The 21,323-nt window shown below is 39.4% G+C and overlaps 1 pseudogene; it reads left to right on the forward strand.

Annotated features, from left to right (window-relative positions):
- The window catches only part of LOC139725784 (uncharacterized), a 76,150-nt pseudogene extending 63,712 nt beyond the window's left edge, over nucleotides 1–12,438 (forward strand).
- Nucleotides 12,439–21,323: the final 8,885 nt, after the last annotated feature.

The raw sequence follows: 21,323 nt of genomic DNA on the forward strand, positions 1-21,323 counted from the left end.
CGATCATAAGAAAGCTTGATGGCGAATTGAGTACTTAGTAATCTCAGGTAATCATGAATATTAGTTGAGCTCACTGGCAATCTTTGGAAAGTGATCGTCGAGATTAGAGGAAATAGGTTTCCATTGCCCTACTTGTGATTGGAGTGAATGTCAGGAGGATAGTCCACCCACTCCAGTGTGGAAGGAGAGTAATGGGTCATTTGTTCCCAAGGGGAGTCCAATGAAGAACACGTCTTCTGTGTGTGGGCAAAATGTTTGTTACTAAATGCATCTATGAACAGAGTCATATTGGTTCGTGGCTATCTCTTGTTGGCTTAAATCATCTCTCCTATATAATATCATGGAATATAATTGATGTACAGGCGGTAGATAGTAGTAGTTACTTACTTCAGCTTAGGCACCCCCATTCTTCACTCCCAACACGGTCAGAGGAATTGAGAAAGTGGTACTTTAAAGCTACTTAGGAATAGTTTGTGTATACTGGGTTTTGCTTATTACCATATTGTGTGATCTTCAACATTCTAAACATAATGATAACAGGCATTATCTGTACGGAGCAAAGTTTGCGTTTGGCAAAATCCTAGACACTGGTATGGTTTCAATGCCGTTTAAGTAATTGGAGATTCAAATACGAGTGGCAATATGTTCAATTTAATTCAATTTGTTTTATTTCCATTCAACAAAAAGGTAGTACATAATACAAAGTATGCATTTGACAAATTATATTGTTTTAACGATTTGTGAGAAGTGCAAGTCATCAAATTTGATACAAAGTGTTTTAGAGCTGGATCAGTGAGATACTCGCCAGGGGTTAAAGCTCAGCTAATATGACTTTAGTTGGCTCACCTCTTAATATACCACACCATAAGAGATATCATGTAAGTGGGTCAGAAATTGGCTTGCTTGCCCAATCCTTGTTCTGCAAATCTTATACATCATTATATTTAGAATGAGGACAAGTAAATAAGTCTTGAGATGCAAGGTCTAGAAACCAGTGCAACATGAAGAAACATACATTCACACACAAAATGTTCACAGAAATATGTCAGAGTGTTTACAAGGGATGCATAGTTTGTAGTTTTTGGGAGAATGGATGTCTTGAACTACAAATGACATGAATTGAACCATGATAAAGTGAGCAGGTAGTCAGGCTGGTGATGATGGAGATATCCAACTGACTCACATGAGACTGTGACCGAGATACATAGAGAATGAATGAGACCAATCATTGTCTGTTTAACACACAATATCTGCTGTCTGCTGTCTTCTTATTCCGTGTATTCATCACAGAAAACTGGGCATCCGTATATTTCATTTCAATTCATTTCATTTCACTTCATTTCATTTCACTTCATTTTATTTTACTTCATTTAACTTGATTTCATTTCATTTATTAATCACTATTACAGAAATACACAGAAAATTAGCCTCGATTGGAATGTGATCAAATTGAATACAGTAAATGGGGCATGTGAAATAATGAAATATATAAAAGAAGAAAGACTGCACGTGCTACATTAATGCATTAAAAGTCTAAAATTCTTAATAACAAATGAAATGCCAACTCCTAGGGTAATTACGAAACAAACTGAGAAAAATGGATCATTGATAAGTTAGGAAGTAAAGAGGGAGAAAAGAATAGGACATGTATTGCAATACCTGGAATATTATATAGCAGACACACCAGTCAACAGGCATCAACATAAGCTCATCGACAGAGAATTCTATCAGCATCCAAGAATCATGCAAAATTTCACTGCCGACTACTGAATCTATAATGCCACCACAAAAAAAAAAAAAGATTCCTCAGCTTTTCCTCTTTATAAAAATCCCATGAAAACTGAAAATGTCTTCCTTCTACTCACATGTATTCTATCAGCTTAAGGCTATTTGCAGCAAGGCAGTAAAGCTAGTTCTAAAAGCCGAGTGATCAGAGCAGATGTAAGAATTAATATTTGAACATTCCTTTCAAACTTTCATTTCATGACAATGGAACTAAAAGAAGTAGCTGTGAAACTATAATTCTTCCCACAAAGTATGAAATAACCAAATGAAAAGTTTTGATGATTGAACTGGAGGTGATATCTCTTTTGAAATTTCCTCCATCATTTTATTAGATACCGTTACTCAAAGATACATCATGATATATAATCATAGTCAAAGGTTCGATCATGTGTTTAAAATGTGCACATCAAGAGACATGTTTTTTGTTAGTTATCATTTGCAAAAATTATGAGATAATGTGCACGATAGAGTAATTTTGAGTGATTAATGGGTAGATTAAGACATATTGTATGTGCAACAATAAATTTTGATAGACTGCACAATTGTACTCAGATACATGGTGTATTACCAGCTTCATGCGTAGATGTTGCATATATACCGCACAGTTGCCTGGCGTGTGTTGTCATATGTGCCTGTCAGTTCAGGTTATCTATCATTAAATTAACACAGTAGCTGTTCAGTGTTTTATGATTAATGACTGCCCGACAAACATTGTGTCTTTGGCAGAAGTATCAAGTGATTTGTGGGGACATCATTTGTAACTGATACCAATATGAAGTTGACTTCAACTTTGACTGCCTGGTGATATGTCATGGATTGGTGTGACTGTAATGGATCATAAAATGAACACAGCATTTATGCTATCTGTCAGTATGTTAGTGAGTGTGTGTGTGTGTGTGTGGGGGGGGGGGGGGGTAATGCGTGTATGTCAATGTGCTGGGAGAATAAATCATAACTGGCGTGGGTGAAGAAACGACTGAATGTTTGCCGGCAATTTGTGTCTTTGCATGTGTGTGTGTGTGTGTGTGTGTGTGTGTATGTGTGTGTGTGTTTGTACATGGATGGATGGATTGGTAGGGTGAGTATGTGTGTAGAGATGGGTTGTTCTTATCTGTGTACATGGACTAATCACCCAATTACTGGTAGTGTGCCTTGCTAGACACTGGGCAGTCCCTCCTCCTGCCGTAAATCGCCCGCATCATAACGCATTCTGATGATGCTATGCATCAGGCGAGGGTTTATTTCCACCACCACCACTGGCCCATTAAACTTTGTGCCGTGTTTACAGCGTTCTGTGTGACCCTCGGATGGATAGCTGACTAATGGTTGATAGATGGTCATTTGCCAGATGGCTGCAGAGAAAGAGCAGACTTTGTTTACAGAATGTAAAGGTTATTGCACCATAATACCAGATAATGTATACTTGAAACAAAATTGTCAGAGCAATAGGTGTCTTGTTTTAGCAGGAGTGAAATGACAGTAGCAGGACAAACAGACCCATCTGTGACTTTAATGCATGCATTAATGCACGTCAGGTTGTTTCCTTTCTAACCTGATACTACAGTCTTCAGATTTTTTGACATATTGTAATGCAAGACTTTATGAAACCCAGACACAGACAAGAATACATATTTTCTTGCATGTATAAGACATCTCCATCTTTGATGGGCTTTCTCGGCATCAGTCATTCATTGTTGTAAATAATCCTCAAAACATCATTTGCTTGAATTGTCAGCTCAGGAGGCATTAACTGTACTCTTGCTCCACACCCCCTTTGGAGCTTAGTAAATACAGTGAGCCGACTTCTTTCTGCGCCTTACACGTGTAAGTGTGAGCTTAGAGCACAAAATTCAATTGATTTTTTAGTTCACACTCTTCCAGACTTCCTCATAAACACACAGTCAGGTTAAGACAGAAAGAACACACCTACACCTACACACACACACACACACACACACACACACACACACACACACACACACACACAGGTGCTGACACAGAGAGGCGGTAGACCAAGGGATTTGAAGTAGGTGGTCCTATGTGATCCTTTTGAGATCAAGGAGCACTTGTCTCTAGGCCCTCGACAACAAGTCTCACACTTCTATTAAAGATCTACACATCAAGCAAAGGAGCCTGTTCTAATACTCTGACATGCTGAGTGAAGCTTGAATGTAAGCCGTAAAGCTAGACAGACCATTAACCCAAATTAGAAGAGGGCTCAAAGTGCTCCAGAAATGTGGAAAATGAGGGAGCTCTTGGGGCAGCATCAGTTACAAGCTTAGCTCCATTTCTGCAGCTATACGAGTCTCCCTGCATCCCCATCCCAGCCACAGACTTACAACTAAGAACGTTTAAGTGCCTCTCGTACTCTCAATAAGTGAAAATACACAATTCTTCCTTTCGAAGCAGTAGTTTCTTCAGAAGGAAGGTTCATTACTTTGGAGGATTAGACAAAGAAGAGGTGACTATGAACTCCATTCTTCTCCATTTTGTGACCATAATGCAGAAAGTGTTAAGAACAAGGTCACTTTGCAGAATAAGAAACACAAAACTTACAAGTGGAATGGTGACAGAATTCAGCTGAAACACAAGTTCAGCTTTCTATTTTCGGCTGTCTGAATGAGAGGAATATACCTATTAACACACATACACACACACACATATATATGTATTATATATGTACAGTATATCCTTCTTACATTCAGAGGTAAGTTTCAAATTACAAATCTATGTGTATGTATTATACAGTCACTGCCACATTTTACAAGCCACAATGGTATAGTACCAGATGTCAAAAAAAAATTACAATGGGACCCTCCACAATGATAACTTTGAAAATAGTCAATCAATCCCAATACAATTTCACAGTATTAAACTATAAATTATTACCCACATCTTACAGAAAACCCCATATGATTTGTTTCAGTGGTCAAGGAGAAATGAGGATCTTTGTAGAGCATGTCAGGAATTCCTTTCCTCCAAGTTCTATCCATTGTGTTCACACATTAATATGCAGTTCCAAGAGCATCCAAATGCTAAACTTTGAAGAAACAGAATTATGACATGCTTTACAACAATTCACATTTCTCTGTGACCACTTAACCAAACTGAATGAGGTTTTCTGCGGCAGATAGGTAAGATGTTATATTTTTAGACCCTGAAGTAGCATTCAGACAGTTTAATCATATTGACAGTTATCAATGCAGAAATCTGATTGTAATTTTTTTTGAAAGGACATACTGTACAGTTGTTAAGAGAGCTCAGTATGATAATTGATTACATTAATTCCTCCGTAGTCACATCCTGAGTGGCAAGGGCACGTGAGATGAAATGACAAAACTGGACGATGAGGGTTGTCTATGGTCAAGGGACAGGGATTGAATGTGAGGGTTGTTCAAAGGGATGGTATAGTAGTGATGGAGATGAGGATTGAGCTTGTAACTTTTTGCAGGATACAGTGTACTAAGAAACCACCTATGAAATGTTGCAGAGCATATACTATTCCAAGAGCAGTTGAAAGTTTATTTGATGAAAATGGGTTTTGAATGACTGAGATATCCAAAAACAAAGTAAAACTAAAAAGTGATCCTGATAAAAGGAGGGTCCCACATTTTCTTAGGATCCCTTTGTTTTGGATATCTCAGCCATTTCACAACCAGTTTTTGTCAGATAAACATTGAATTTCCTCTTGGAATTACATGCTCTTTCATATTTCATAAGAGGTTTCTCATTTCATGAGAGGTTTCTCATTATCTCATCAAAAAAGTCAGAAACCTGAAGCCAGGTACATATCAACCAAAACTTTACCATCCCTTTAAAGGTCCTGTTTACCTTTGGGATCAGTGATTTTAAAATGTTCAAGATATCACATTTGAGGCATATGTGTAGGTCTGTTGTATCACAAAACGTCCTACCATATAATTTTTTTTTTTTTGCAATAAAGCCTAAAATATAAGGAGATATCAGTATTTTTCTCATTAAACCATAACTGTAGACGGTTTAGTCTGGAAACATTTTTATTATGAATATTGTTCACATTGTGTGTATTTAACAATACTTAACATCGGTTATACAGATTCAAATTTTTACAGTGGTTGTTTGTATCCCTAACTCACAATTCAGAACTATTTTAAAACACTATTGCTGGTTTTTTTTTTCTTGTGCAATTATCCCTTTAAGGTAGCAGTACATGAATAGATGTGCAGGGGTGTCAAGAATTGCAGGAAAAAGATAATGTGCAGTGTTGTGCATCTCGGGACCAGATTAGGGGAAAAACATGAATAATTGTATAATTTTGCTCGCTAAATGGTCAGATGTGTTTTGGGGTGAGAGATAAGAGTGAGTGGTAAGTTTTCTCACGGTTTTGTAGTTCTTGTTTTGTATAGGGTTACAGATCACAGAAAAAAATAGAAGTGAAAATGTTAATGGGTTTGGTCTTGATAATTCGAAAGTGACATCATCACACATGCCTCTCTAGCTGAGACGGCAACAGTGATTATGTTGTTGATTTATTGCCTCATTACATTTAGTTAATGTTCCAGTCGCTGAGCTTCAGTAATGAGCTCAGTACGAGGAATCCATAAGAACATTAAGACCAGTGGCATAAACATTTCCAAAAACAACCCACATTCGCGACATTACGAGAGCTAATAATGGAAAGCAAACAGATAGAGAAAGAGGGGGAGGGGGAGGGGAACACTGCTTCTTAAAGTTCAGTACCCTCATCTTAGAAACGGGCAATAACGGGGATGCCCCGTATCTGCTTAGTCACGGTTCTTTGGTAGCCATTCAGCATTATTCATGACTTTAATTGCGACAAAATACTTTCCTCATGCTATTTTGAGGCTCATCTGTGCTGGGCTCCTGAAAGGATTCATCATATCCAAACTGTGCTTATTATCATCAGTGACTGGCGGAGGAATGAACCAGTGAAGAGCGCTGGAGACGCTATCGCTAATTGCCTTTATCTCCGCCTGTGACTTAAACAAGCATCATAGCCCGTTAACACTCCTCAATGAACCCATGAGCCTTTTTCTCTCGGACGTGGTGCCAGTGAAGCGCCGGATTTAACGCCATGATAACTGAATACCATTTTTGGCGGCGTTCCCTTTGCAGATGATACTCGGGAGGTTCATTGTCTGACTACTTTTTTCCCCTTTTTAAAATGTTCATCATGGGGAGGGGTGCTAACCAAGAGCTAACAAGCTAGATTACCGCCACAGACTGGGACATTACGGATAGGGGGCATCGACTTTTAATTTCTCATCACCCTGTTAAAGATTTTCATCATCATTTTGGCATCATCGTTCTTACACCACGCTCCACTGACAGCATCCATGTCTCATTACCGCGTCATTCGCGTAGCCGTGGCTCGCTGTGCTCTGACACCAAAGCCCAAATATCAATGTGGATTGAGTAAAAGCAGCAATATCATACAACACATCAGTGTAAGTTTGAGGAAAATCAAACAACCGATGCGAAAGTTATCGATTTCTACAGTTTCTGCCGCCATTAGACTACTGCAGTTCACGATGAAATTTTTGACAATATGAAGAAAATATAAGAATTCAACAAGATTTCAGTTTTTTATGAAAAATACACTATCCATCGACTTGTTACTGACACATTATGTTAAGCGTATATTATACCCCCTGCTTTCCAAAAGAGGTAAGCCAAGTGCTCTTTCATTATGCTAGAAAGTGAAATAAAGTTGAATTTTCTTTATGTTGTCTTTACATTGTTATCCATAATGGCATTGTGAATTGTGGTAATCTCCTTATCCAGCGATAACGGTACCCAAACTTTACAAATTCATAATGTTTTAATTGATTGCCTGATTTTCCCCAAACTTTCTACTAATATCGCTGCGTCGCTCAATCCACTTTCATAATAGTCTTTGGTTTCATTTAAACCCTCGATTATTTCACAACCATCTAGACTCGTTGGTGACGATCCTAGCGAGCTGTCGTTTCTGCGTATAGTCTAGCTGCTGCCAACACAATCACTTGGTGCCACGAATTAAGAGCGGTAAAACAATTAGCCGGATGACAGAGTCCCGCTATTAAAGTCCCACGTGGACGATTGGCGCCAGTGAAAACTTCAACACCCCCCCCCCCCTTTTTTTTTTAAGAGCAGGCTCTAATTCTTATATGGCAGCAACTTTCTATTTTTTATGCCTCCACCACGAAGTGTCGCCCGAGGCATTATCATATCAATTGTTATGATATTGTTCTAAGTACAACTATAATTGTCATTACTGCCGCCACTGATATAGCATTATTATACCGTTCGGTGCATATGTATAAACGTGAGTGTTTGTGTGTGTTATATACTGCGTTCATGTCACGTAAAGACGTTTGATAATCATACTAACGTGTAATGCATGTTACACGGTGGTGAAACGAGCGGAAAATTAAATATTCATCACCGTTGGTCATTTAATAATGAGTGCAGTATACAACATCGACTGACGCAATTTGGTAATTAGTCTTAATGCTTAGGTCTTCACCGCATGAAGTAAAATCAGGAGTAGTCACGTGGTTTCAAAATCTCACGATATGAAAGCCCCTCAAACCATATCCTTTCTGCGTTTTTCACATTAATTACTATACGCTGAGCTACTAAACTTCTGTTCTGATTTGTCAAGATTCCGCTCTTTATTCATAAGCGTCTGTGCTAGTTTAAGGTTTCATACGATGAGTAGGCTGGCAACTTCTGAAAGTAACGAAATTAGTTTATATGAAGATGTGTTTAACGGTACATACAAAACATTTTCTAGACGTGATTGCCATTACTGTTACAATGAACTAGATAATGGTTTGTTGTTCAGACGAGAACGATTCTATACGAGCGAGACCTGTTAAAGGCTTTCTTTCCCCTGAAAAGTAAATCCCATGGTGAAGGAATCGACTGGTAAGAATCCAACACGGCTTGCTTTTCTTTACTCTTCTGTTCAATGAGCTGACTCAGGGATTGCAAGGAGATCATCGCGGGAACCTTTTTTTTTTTTTTTTTTCGCAGCGATGTTGAAAACAATGATCTCACGCTGTCTACCTGTACGGCAATCAAAGCTAGACATACCGTAGCGATATCATTCTCCGCACTCTGGAGAGAAGTTTTCGTTGACATTTCTCTGGTCTGCTTTTTTTTTTCTTGCTCATGGTGTGAACTATCCGTCCCAACCGAGGGTCCTATCCCACTTTTCTTTTCTTCTCGCTACTAATTAAACCACGTGCATGCTCACTGCCAAACCCACGAGACTGCGACGTGAAGAGAGAGTGAAAGCAAACGCGAAGTGGGCTCTTCTTTCGTCCCATTGTTGACGAAGTGCAATCGAACTAGGCGCGAAGGTGCCTGAGCTTCCCAGACCCGACTCGGGCGTAACCGTGCACCACTGGCATGAGAGGGGAGTGCGATAGCACGGATATGTCGTATTTGCCAAGATTCGCCCATCTCACGGCTGAAAGATATGGATTACCAGCGATATACCTGGTGCGCGGGTTTCGCAGAAGTGTGTGAAGTTGCGTCGACCGGGGACCAAAATGCAACGACAGAGAAAGATGCCGTTTGACACTAAAAAACAAAAAGGAAAAAGAACCAAAAAATCCCTCTACAAAACCTATAAAATGAAATGAAATCAATTGATTTCTGAAAAGTTGAGCGATACCAGAAATCTGTAAAGAAATATAAGACCATTCTGTAAGTAATAGGTTGTCTCAAAGGAAATTAAATGGCCGTCCCAATTAAAGAGTAGCTGTGATTGTATGACTTTGACATAATCATCCTCGTATTGAGCCCTAGATATCAGTTTGTTTACATCTTAAAAGATGAATTTCGACCTTTACTGATGATGCATCAGAAGAAATGGAAGGACATATTCCCAAGATTGAGGATGTAGAACGCTTTTGCGTTCATTTACTACCATATTTCACAAACCATTTCTTCCCGCGTGACGAATGACTACAATAATAGCTTCCTGGGCGATGACTCGGAGGTCGACGTCCGACGACTTCTCCAGGGGCGCCATGGTGAATGACCTCTGACATTGACCTTTTAATAATTGCCTCTTTTTTACGGTAACATAAACATGAATTTCGTCGATTTTCATCGAAATATCTTGCTTTTCGAATCAAAAACTGCTTGTATAAATACAGAGACCGATGACTTATATACAAGACAACTGTGCATTTCTTTTGTGGTTCTTCTTCTGGCGTTCAGGTCATAGCTTTTATAAGAGCATTGTGATACATCAGATGAAGGGCTACAATAATAAATAATGGCCACAGGGCCTTTCATGACGAACGTTGATGCTTTCTCTAAACTGTTGAGTGTTGATTCATGTAGGTGTATCATAGTGTCAGATATCAAGCATCACGGAGTCATAATTATATCCATAGGACTGAACTCATGTTTTGTTCTTCCACAAAAAAAAAAAAAAACATAGACAACATTGCAATTCACAGCATTTACCAACGTTACCTTCTTCAATGCACTTTGATCTCTTCCCACATTAAAACCTTGATCCAGGAACCTCCTCCATTTAAAAAAAAAAAAAGTGGAGCAGATTCTGATTAAATGTCTAACAGACCTATATATCATAATGAAGACTTTGTGGAGCCAGCTTGTCTTTATAATCATTGAAGAAATGCGTCGTCATCTACTCCAACAATTGTCATTAAGTAAGTATTGAATTTTAAAAAAAAATGTGATGAAAGCAAGAGGATATCAGTTTCTTTCAAGTTCACTGTGTCACTGCCGGCAAGGGGATAAAGCCTGGTGGTAGTGTCGCATCCCGGAAAGGAGTAGATGACAGGTTCGAGTCCCATCGTTCCCCCCCCCCCCCCCCACCCCACCCCACCCCACCCCACCCCGACATGTTTGTTAAATTACAGTTCAGCAGTTGCTACAAATTTCATTTGTAGAGGGAGACCAGTTGAAGAAGATTCACACCTCAAACACTGTCAAGTTTAAACATAATACCGCTGTTTCTTGATAAAATTACCAGCGTCAAAGGCAGTCACATTAGGCTATAAAAACCAAACAAAGCAAAATGAAATACAAAATACAAACAAGAAATTATGGAGAGTTTCCTTTGAATGACAAAAAGTTGACTAAACGATTTTGCTCGTTATACACGTGCATAGACGTTGTGGAATTACTAAGGAAAAAGGCGTGTGAGCATAGAAATGTTTACCGACCGATACGCGAGGAAGTTTGACGGAGCGCCATCCTTGGGTTCGACAGTCATTATTCGGTTCTTTCCCAACACGTTCCGCTCCGCGCGAAGCTGGTACAGTTTTTCGCGCTTTATGCTTTTAGTATGAAACAATGCAGCCATAGATTCCTGCCCAAGTTACCGTCTTTGTCCACAAAACACGATACCCAGACATCATAATACTTGTCAAAAGCGCCAACAGTTTACCAAGATAAAATATCTCCCCTAAGTCTCAGCCACTGTCAGGTTTTTCACAGCGTTTGCTGCCGCACATATAACATGTAAACCTCATGTCGTGAGTTACCAAGACAACACGAAGACTTGGAAAAGGAGGAGAATGAAAAGAAAAATGGATCCATTTAGATGTCACTTTGCTTTGCTGGATAAAAGAAACGAGACGGCCGGATTCTGATGTCGTAATGTAGATTATTGCTTACAGAGAGATAATATGAATGTTGCCAAAGCTTGTTTTTCGCGCGGAAGTTGCATGGTATAAACTTGAAATACAGAAATAGGTGGCATTTGTTTTGCAACTATGCACACATTTCATATCAAGTGATGTCACATGGATAACGATTTATGTCAGCCTCCCCATCGGGCTTGATTTCAAACTTCTAATTTGCGATGTATAGGTTTTGGTTGATAACGCTCCTTGTCTTTGAACTGATGCCCCGCGCCCTCCCCCGCAGTAGACTGGAAGCGCGTTATAGAAAGCTGCGGTTGAGGGGGGGGGGGGGGGGGTGATCTGGCCGTGATTGAAAGGTTGAGTTTATTCATCTATTCACACCATTGCACTCCTCCCATCATACTTTGACCTCATAATTGGACATCGCTTCGCTTTCTGCTCCTTCTTCCACTAATCTTCACGCTCACTTGCTGGCAGTGATGAATTTTAATCTGTTAGAGGCGAACTACAAAACAGAATAATTATTTAGTTTGTTTGCTAGTGTGTGTATGTTTGTTTGTCTGTCTGTGTGTATATATATTTTTGCGTGTGTGTGTGTGTGTGTGTGTGTGTGTGTACTTAATGTAAGCTACAAGAGAGTAAATGATTGATTGATAATTTATACAGCGTATCAAATGTTTCGTCGCCGCCCTCCTTGCCTATTCTAACGACCAGCATGTGCACTTTCCCCGAATAACTTCATAGAAAATGGGTCAGTGTGCTAATGCACACGTCTTCCTCTTCATACTCCACTGTCCATGTCATTATTCATACACCACAAGGAATGGTTCACCAAGTTTGACTTCTCCCTTTTCTCCTTTGCTTTCTCTTTTCTTGTTCCTGTTTCCAGCGAGGACATGGCACGGCGAGAGAAGGAGCGTGCGGCGGAAGCTGCCGAGCACAAGGTACTTCTGGAGGCCAGCTTCGCCGCGTCAAAGCAAGGCACGAGTACGCCAAGGCCCACCCAGCCTACGCCGATGGACGTATCTTTTAGCCAGTTTGTACTGATTCCCACCTTCAAACAGCCAGCCGAAAGTGATCCAGTTAGCATCATTGGTCATATCATTGCTATGTGGAGTCGTTTTGCTCATTTCATTTTTTTTCTTCACAATAAAATATTAATCGAGATCGCACTGAAAGTGCGAGAGTAATTCGTTTCCACCTATTTTTATTCCTTTAGAAATAATAATGTTGTGTCCTAATAAGATATTGATGTACCTGCCACTTGTCAGGGAAGAAAATGCAATGTAATGTTATAATGACGATATGTATAAAGAACATGTACTTTGTCTGTTTTTAATAGATATTAGACAGTTTTGATTGATAATTGGTGGTTTACTATCATTTAGTGGAGATCTGACTCAGCGGCACCAAAAAAGGAAGAGGAGAAACGAGAGACAGAGTAGTGGACCAACAGATAAAATCACTCTTATTTGCCGATACAGTAAAAAAAAAATATAAACATGTAGCTTGCGCTGGTATTTTGAACCTATTTCAGCTCTTCCAGTACATTAGAGAATTTTATCTTTGAAAGGTTTCCGCTCACTGGCGTGTTGCCATAAAAGTCTTTATAGCTAATTTAGATTTGTGTGTGATTTCTGCGTCCTGTTGTGGACGTCAATTTAGCAGTTGGGACGAAGTTGCTATTTTGATCATGGAACGCCACGAATTCATTCCATATTTTCTTCTCCACTAAGAGGTAACATATCAAGTTAAGTGTGCTACGATTAAAGAATTTGGAATCCGGTGTTGGTTACCCGATGGTATGTTGATTAGGTGAATTGAGATGAAGTCGTCTTGTATGTCGTGACGTTATCAGCTCATCAACCAATCAACGTCTAAGGGTATTCCATGTAAAGCAACAGAGAGAGAGAGAGAGACAAAAGGAGGTGTATACATGTATATTTGTGTGTGTGTGTGTGTGTGTGTGTGTGTGTGTGTGTGCATTTGTGTGCATTTTTGACGCAACGAATTCCAGTTGTCAAATGCAGGGGACCAGCACATCTACTGTAGATTAAGTTTGACGCTACAGATGCACGACGTGTTGTCGTTGGTTAATACGTGGCGCTATATTCAAATCTGTTTAACTCTCTCATATTCTAACTCCCCCTTGTTCATGCATGTTTGTTGCTTTGTCCTTGATAGTAAGGCACGATATGAGAGTAGAGGTCAGCAAACGCGTATGTTAATGTAAGCAGGGATTGGTCAAATGAGGTGGCATGTTCTGTGCATGTCCTACTGGTATCTACTGCTGATTGGCCAAATTGCTGTTAAGTTTGGCCAGAGTGTTGTAGCGTAAATTGGCGGTGAGAGGCACTCTGTCGTATACAAACTCTTACTCTCTCAGAGTATGATGCTATCACATGTGTGTGATAGCTCAAGGGAAATGATTCAATCAAAATTGAAGACCCCCTTGTAGAGATTTCAGTCCCTGAATGATATATTCTAAATATTTTGAATTTTACGAGCGATCAGTTTGCAAACATTGCCATTCCAATTCCATTTTCAAAATATACTTGTGTGTTCAGTCGCATGTATCAAAGGCTTGTAGACGAGAGGGAAAGAAAGTTTAATGAACTTAAAGGCACAACATGCAGCTTTGCGTGTCGCTTAGCAAGCAATATGCCTCTTGACATTGAGAATATTAATTAGTGTGTGCTGTTGGTCTTTTGTCTTGTTTTTGTAAGTTTTTATATATGACGTTCTAGATCAAGGCTTCCATGTTTGCGTGCCGTATATCAAGTATGAACCAATAATTGGTTTCCCTCGTGAAAGAAAATTAGGATATCGAGGTTTTATTTCTTTAAAAAAAAAATATACAGCTTCCAGCCTACATACATGTCAGATAACATGACTTTCTGTTCCAGTTCTTTTTGTAGTGCACCCACGAGTCAAAATTCTTCCATATGGTTTCTCGTTGATTTCACACAGTGTATTCGTGTTTTGGATCGAGTATTGAGTCTCGAGATCGGCTGGTATCGAAAGGTAAGATACTAAAATGTCAATCAGAGGAAACTCGTAGCGAAAGTGCTTGTCATGAAAGTGAAAAAAAAAGTCGTCCTTCACGTCGTTGTAAATTGGGACAGCTCTTGAGCGGTATCGATCGGCCCACTGTAAGGGGCGAGTCGCCCACTGCCCGAACTCCTCCAACATCAGACCAAAGAGCAGTACCTGGGAGTCGAGTGAGAGGCGTGCTCCTCCCCGTCATAGCCTCACCTTTTGCATGCACGTAGAGTAGTAAAAAGGCTTTTGTATAGTGCTACGACTGCCCATTCTGTGCATGTGACTTACGAGGGTGTGATTCGAAAACCCTTCGGATTCAGCTAGAGTTGAATTTGTGTCGTTTTACATGCTTTTGAGAAAAAGATATTTTGAGAGAAGAGACAGAGACAGAGACACATGGACAGACAGACAGACACGCACACATAAAACACACCTACAGATGTGAAGCTGCCTTTAATATAAATCACGTTGTATCGAGTTCACACACACGACATGAAATGCATTTTGTATCGAGTGATGGATTCGATATATCATAAAGGCAGTTTGTACTATGACAATTATTTAACCCGGAAGGCTTCGTAACCTGTAAATGATAACGCGCAGCATCAGTAACGAAGAAATTATGCCCATAACCCGACTCGCTGTCTCTGATTTCGCGAAACGTGTCACTGATACGGCGTTTCATGAGATATTGTACACTTGTGAACCCGAGTAGTACTTTACATTTTTGTATAAGTTGTCGTTTTTGATTGTTTGTTGGTGTTGTTTTTTTCCTTGTAAGTTTATAGATGTTACTCAAGGGTGGCACCTCTGTTGATGAGAGCATAAAGCTTCACGCCAAGTGAGTGCTATTCATTGCTCTTGGGTGATTGAGTTTAATATCAATCACGTGGTTAGTCACCTGACACCCCGCTAATAATTGAAACTGCCACATCCATCCCGCGGTCCAGATGTGATTGGTGATAATATGTTAGGCACAGTGTGGACCATTTAGCCGCGCCGGACCGCCGTTAACGGGGGCTAATTAGCCGAGAAGACAGATAAGCAGATTGACAAAGATGGAGTAGGGGCAATACCTGTGAAGCGGTGCGCGAGCGCTTTTCAGTCGCATCTCTACCGGAGAGAAACTCGTTAATATCGAAAGCTGTCGGTTGGCGGCCTCGTCTGTACTGCAAGGTGTTGAGGCACAGTCATTCCTCGAGATACACGATCGTATCGTTCTTTCCATGTCTTCGTCACCGCTAGAGATTGCAGAGTTCCAGGCACTCTGGTTTGAGTAGGACCCTCGATCTCTCATGAAGATAAACAGTCCCAGCGTGTATTCATGTACATGCAGCCAGCTGTTTATCACACCAAGACGTGCGCTCTTCTATATTGGATAATTTTCTCCGTCTGTCCCTCTCCCTGAACTCGCTCTCTTTATATCTTTTTTTCCTCAAAAGTTTCCCTTCTGTCCCTCTCTCTGAACTCGTTCTCTTTATCTTTTTTTTTCTTCAAAAGTTTTCATGAGCTGAAAAGTCATTATGCAGTTGTCCTCGGATTGATGTGAGAGAGGCGTTCGGCAATGCTACGAACTCGCATCGCTGTTGGGTTCTGAGCATCCGACCGACATTTATATTTTGTACGAAAGTTCCATGCAGCAGCGCGACGCGACTTTATGTACTCACGACGTTAGGGACTTTGAAGCGACCATGATTGCAAAAAAAAAAAAAAAAAAAAAAGTGACAACCGAAACAATACAGCACACAGATGAAGAGGTCGTTGGTAGTCGAATTCCTGTCCTGGCTACGGAGAAATGTTATTTCTCAACTCTGATGAGTGCCAGCTAGTCCTTTTAGCCATATTTTGGAAAATGTTGCCTGACGTATAAAGAGTTTGCCTCCTCCAAAAGAGGAGACATACCATTGGTAGGTGTTGAACCCCTGTTAGAAATCGCGCATAACTTTGTGAATATTAATATATGACATTTATTATAAACGCAGTTGAGTCTTTCCCCCTGAATTTAAAGTAGGGTATTTTTTGTCGTTTTGTATATCGTTATGTCCCCATGTTTTTCTCACCACACGTACGACTGATTGATTATCGCGTTAAGAGCGTTTTAGGCCACACTGGCACAATAATTTACTATTCCAGTTTCACCAAGCAGTATACACATATTATACGGGCATTTGACATTCGTAACACGCCGTGCCCCTCCATTTTTGTGATGAAATGAAAATGGAAATGGAGTCGGTATTCCTTTATCTTCGCAGGATAGTGTAGATATATGAAATGTATTCAACAATTTAGGAGAGAATTCAATAGTATAATACATTTTGATATTCACACAATGGACATTAATGCACGCGTGATATGCTTTGTCCATGCGATTTTTTATCTTTATTTTATTTTTTTTTTTTGCTCGTGTTTTGTCAAGTTGTATGTGATAAGGAAATTGTGCCTACCCGAGAGGTATGTGCATAGTCTTCTGTGAGAAATGTATTACAATTGATTGTATTGCTTTAAAACTACTAGTAAGTCGTATCCAGTTTAATGTATTAAAGTGCGTTCAGTCAAGCACCAAAGGTTAGTCATGAACACCTCACATGATACTGACAGAACTGAAAGAAATAGATTATCTAATCCAAAATGTTCTATTGTATGTATGTTGCAGTCATTGTGATACACTTTCTCTCGTTGTTTTGCCATTTGTTGTTTGAAGATTATAAACGTATTTTTAACTTGCGTATAGCCAAAGTACTATGGTGATTTTTCACTCTGATGCACGGTGTTATTCTAAACAATTATTTTGCTATTAATAATGACATTGTTTGTAGTAGCGAAATGTTGTGTGAAAGTTTTCCGTCCATGTTAAGCTGTGCGCTTCCAAATGTCATATTGAGGCTGTGTAATATTCGATGGTGTATAGTAAAAATGAAATGATGTACTGATATCCTTCGCGTCAAATTGATCTGAAGTTGTGATTATGTATTGAATATGATACTTGTAATGGAAATTCATTTTATAGTTGTTAATTAGACATACGAAAAGGAAGATTTTAGGGTGTCAATATATACACGCGAATGGAAAATATCACAGCTCTGAGAAGTGATGACGTTATACCCTCTTCTTATTTGTAGGTGTAATTGTGAACGATACCCCTGCTTCAAGAGCAGTGTGAAGTCCTTTGACCTTTTTGCTTCTTGTTCGATTTTGATGACGCATTCTGTTTCTTTACGTTGTCTCGTCTTTTTTTATTTAAAGGACAAGTCCACCTTCATAGACATGTGAATTGAGTGATTGCAGCGATATTAGTAGAACACATCATTGAGAGTTTGAGGAAAATCAGACAATCCGTTCAAAAGTTATGAATTTTTGAAGTTTTTTGCTCAGTCACTGCTGGATGAAAAGACTAGTATAGCTTGTGATGTCACATGTGTACAACTGTATAAAGAAAACTAAGAAAATTCAACAAATATTATTTTCACTTTTCTCGCATAGTAAAAGAACGCTGGACTTGCCTCTTTCAGAAGGCAGGGGGAACAATGATACCCTTAACATACGTCAGTGACAAGTCTAGGAAATGTGCACTTTTTTTCAAAAAATAAACATTTGTGAAATTCTCTTTATATTTTCCTTCTATCGTTCTACGCATGTGACATCATACACTGTAGCAGTCGTCTCATCCAGCAGTGACTGCTTAGATACTTTAAAGATTCATAACTTTTGAACGGATTGTCCAATTTTCCCCAAACTTCACTGATGTATTCTACTGATATTGCTGCATTCACTCAGTCCACATGTATATCACGGTAGACTTGTCCTTCAAGCTGCTTTGAATTGGACGGAGTGAAGCTTCTCATGACGCGTGTCAAATATTTTTATTCTTGATTATTTGTATCTGGACACAATCCTCTTAGTCACGTAAAAAGGCGATTGGAAGATTGTTAGTGCCAATCATGTAACAAATAATTGTTGCATGATCAAGATTTTGCATTCATTTACCTTGACTTTTTAAATATATGCAGATATTTAGAGGTACATCATCCAACGCCGAGCCAAATATGCGACCAGAAAAATTTTGACATAATGACACGGACCGAAATATTCGTACGTCAAGTGTAATGTCCGAAATCCATTGTTCCAAAGTACATAGATCATTCAGATCTGTAGAGTGGATGTTGTATGTCATAGTGATGTATTACGTTAAACCTGACCACCCACACCAAAGTTCCTCAATGTTTTTCAGTTTTACTGGAGGAAAGTATTATTTTTGTATGCGTTTATATAAAGCATGATGTGTGATTTTTCCTATGCTGTTGTTGGTTTGTGTCAATGGCGGTTATTCCATTCCATCCATGTCTTTATTATGGACGAAAGTACGGGTTCGAGAAAAGTCAGTGGTATTATTTCGTTGTGTCATTACCAATTACTGTAAATAGGAGTGCCTTTGTGTGGCTTTCAAACAATTAATGTCATGTAAAATTTTAGTGTTTTATTGATTCCCTTTGTATATCGAGTGAATTATTCACGTCACTATGCTTATGCCACGTGTACATTCCAAAATAGTCAACATTAAATTGTTTTATGTGACAACACGGTATTATACAGAATGTGTGTTATCAGCCTATTGTTTGGATGGCACCCTCAGATCTATATTTTCTTTATTCATAGATGTTTGTATGTGTGTGTGTGTTTGTGTGTGTAGTTCTTATTCAATTTATATGAAAATGGTTGTTACTCTGGTATGCAAACGCAAGAAAGTTAAAGATCTAAGGCCGTTATGGTAGATTTAGAGTCTTGATATCTTCTGCATGTCATGTATTATTTCCATGATAACATGTGATGTTGTGTGACACGGATTATTACTTACAGGGCTGCGCCCCTCGATCGTCGCCGTTGTCATACGGGAAGAGGTCTGGTAAAGGAAGTGAAGTGAAGTTACCGGAGGCTGAACCTTGTTTTGCCCTTCGCCCAATGTCTTTTAATGGTTTATATCCATTTCGAGGGTTCTAAATCCGAATCTGGATGATGCAACTCTTGCATCGTTGAGGGTTTGAGATTTGAAAATGGCCGCCAAAATGGCCGCTAAAAACTGAAATTCCCGTAATATCATATTTCCTTATAAACGGTGACTAAAAATAATATGATTTTTAACCCTATTTCGAGGGTTCTGAATACAAGTCTGGATGATGTTGCCTCAATGCTTCAATGTTTAGCAATATTCAAGATTACCGATGAACTGACATACAAAATGGCGCCAATATCTGATATTCCTTCCTATTCCTTTATAAATCGTGAAAATTAGATAAACACAATGGTTGTTATCCCTTTTGGGGTGCTGAATGCGAATCTGGTTGATTCACATCTTGTGCCCTTGAAAGTTTTGAGATATTCAAATCTGAGGCTCATTTAGGTCCATACTTACAAATGATAAAAACATTGTACTGTAATTCTACTGTAAAGTGGTTCGAGTTATGGAACATAGTATTGTAGTTTCGAGTTATGGAACCAATGGTAATCTATACAATGGTAATCTATACTAAGATATCCCAATAATGAACGTTTGAAAGGTCGTTTTCACGCGTTTCCTGAGAAAGTTTGACATTAGATAGGAATAGTTAAAGAGATGAAAGTCTGGCACATAGATAAATTTTATGGCACCCTCGATTTAGTAAATTTTTCACCATTCATGAAAAACCATGCAAGAATTATGATGTATAATATATAAAAAAAGGTTAGGCCCAACACCTGGCCTTGACATTCAGACTATAATGTGTTTTGCTGACCGTGTTGATTTTGTTATATTGATAGCAAAATGTACAGTGAATATCGATTTAGTTTATTTTTCACCATTCATGAAAAACCATGCAAGAATTATAATATATACACACACAAAAAAAAGTTAGGCCCACATCTGGCGCCTTGACATTCAGACTATAATGTGTTTTGCTGACCATGTTGATTTTGTTATATTGATAGCAAAATGTACAGTGAATGTATGAAGGGTGAAATATTGCGTATCTGCTGTGCTTGTTGAGGCTACGGGTCCTTTGCGTGTCGCTTCTCGGCAGTTTCGTTGAATTTGTATTGAGTTTGTTTAGGATCGTGATGGTGGTGTGTGTGGGCGTGGGTGTGGATGATGGTGGGATGTTATATGTGTGTTTCTGTGGTGGGTGTGTCCATGGTTGCGGGAGGGGCTTTGCTGCACGTCCACTCATGGCGGCCATCAGGGAGAATTCCGCCCAACCATCCGGGGGTTGCATCTCTTTTATTGACTTTTGGGTGTTCTGCATGAATGGTTTCCGAGTAGCCTAGTCTTTTGTTGCCAGCCGTTTTCTCTAAAATCTAGAGAGGACAAAGTCCAAAACAGCACAACCACATTATGTTGGTTGATGTGAACAGGGAGGTGAGAGGAAAAAAGACTTGCGCGTTGAGACAAAAGCCCTTTATAGTCCGGATCAAGTGCCCACAACGCCCTGAGCTACACAATAAAGATTTAACCCCATCGAAACCACTATCCCAGAGTTCCAGTAATTCTGTATACAATAAGTTGTGAATAATGATTGCAGTTTCAATACACCGGTTGGTAGACCTCATCCGTCGCTGAAAAGAACTCTGACACCAAGTATTCTTACAGTAATGGTTGAAGAATTGAAGTTCCAAAGACTGGAGTGGACAATGGATAATGCAAGCTGCGTTTTCTATACGGATTGTGAAAGAATGCCACAGTTTGGAACGAGGCTTTCCTGCCCATATTCATTTGCTCCGCATTCAAGGCAGGGCAGGCATTAGGCACGAAATGTAAAATACACGTTTCAAGCCTCACCCATAACCTAGCGTCCACTAGACTACCGAGCTTGAATGTAACGCATGTCTAGCCAATCAGGATGTTCG

This window comes from Diadema antillarum, unplaced genomic scaffold, assembly GCF_040938485.1.
Source record: "Diadema antillarum isolate AM-2024a unplaced genomic scaffold, OU_Dant_1.0 seq00000059_RagTag, whole genome shotgun sequence".
NCBI classification, from domain to species: Eukaryota; Metazoa; Echinodermata; class Echinoidea; order Diadematoida; family Diadematidae; genus Diadema; species Diadema antillarum.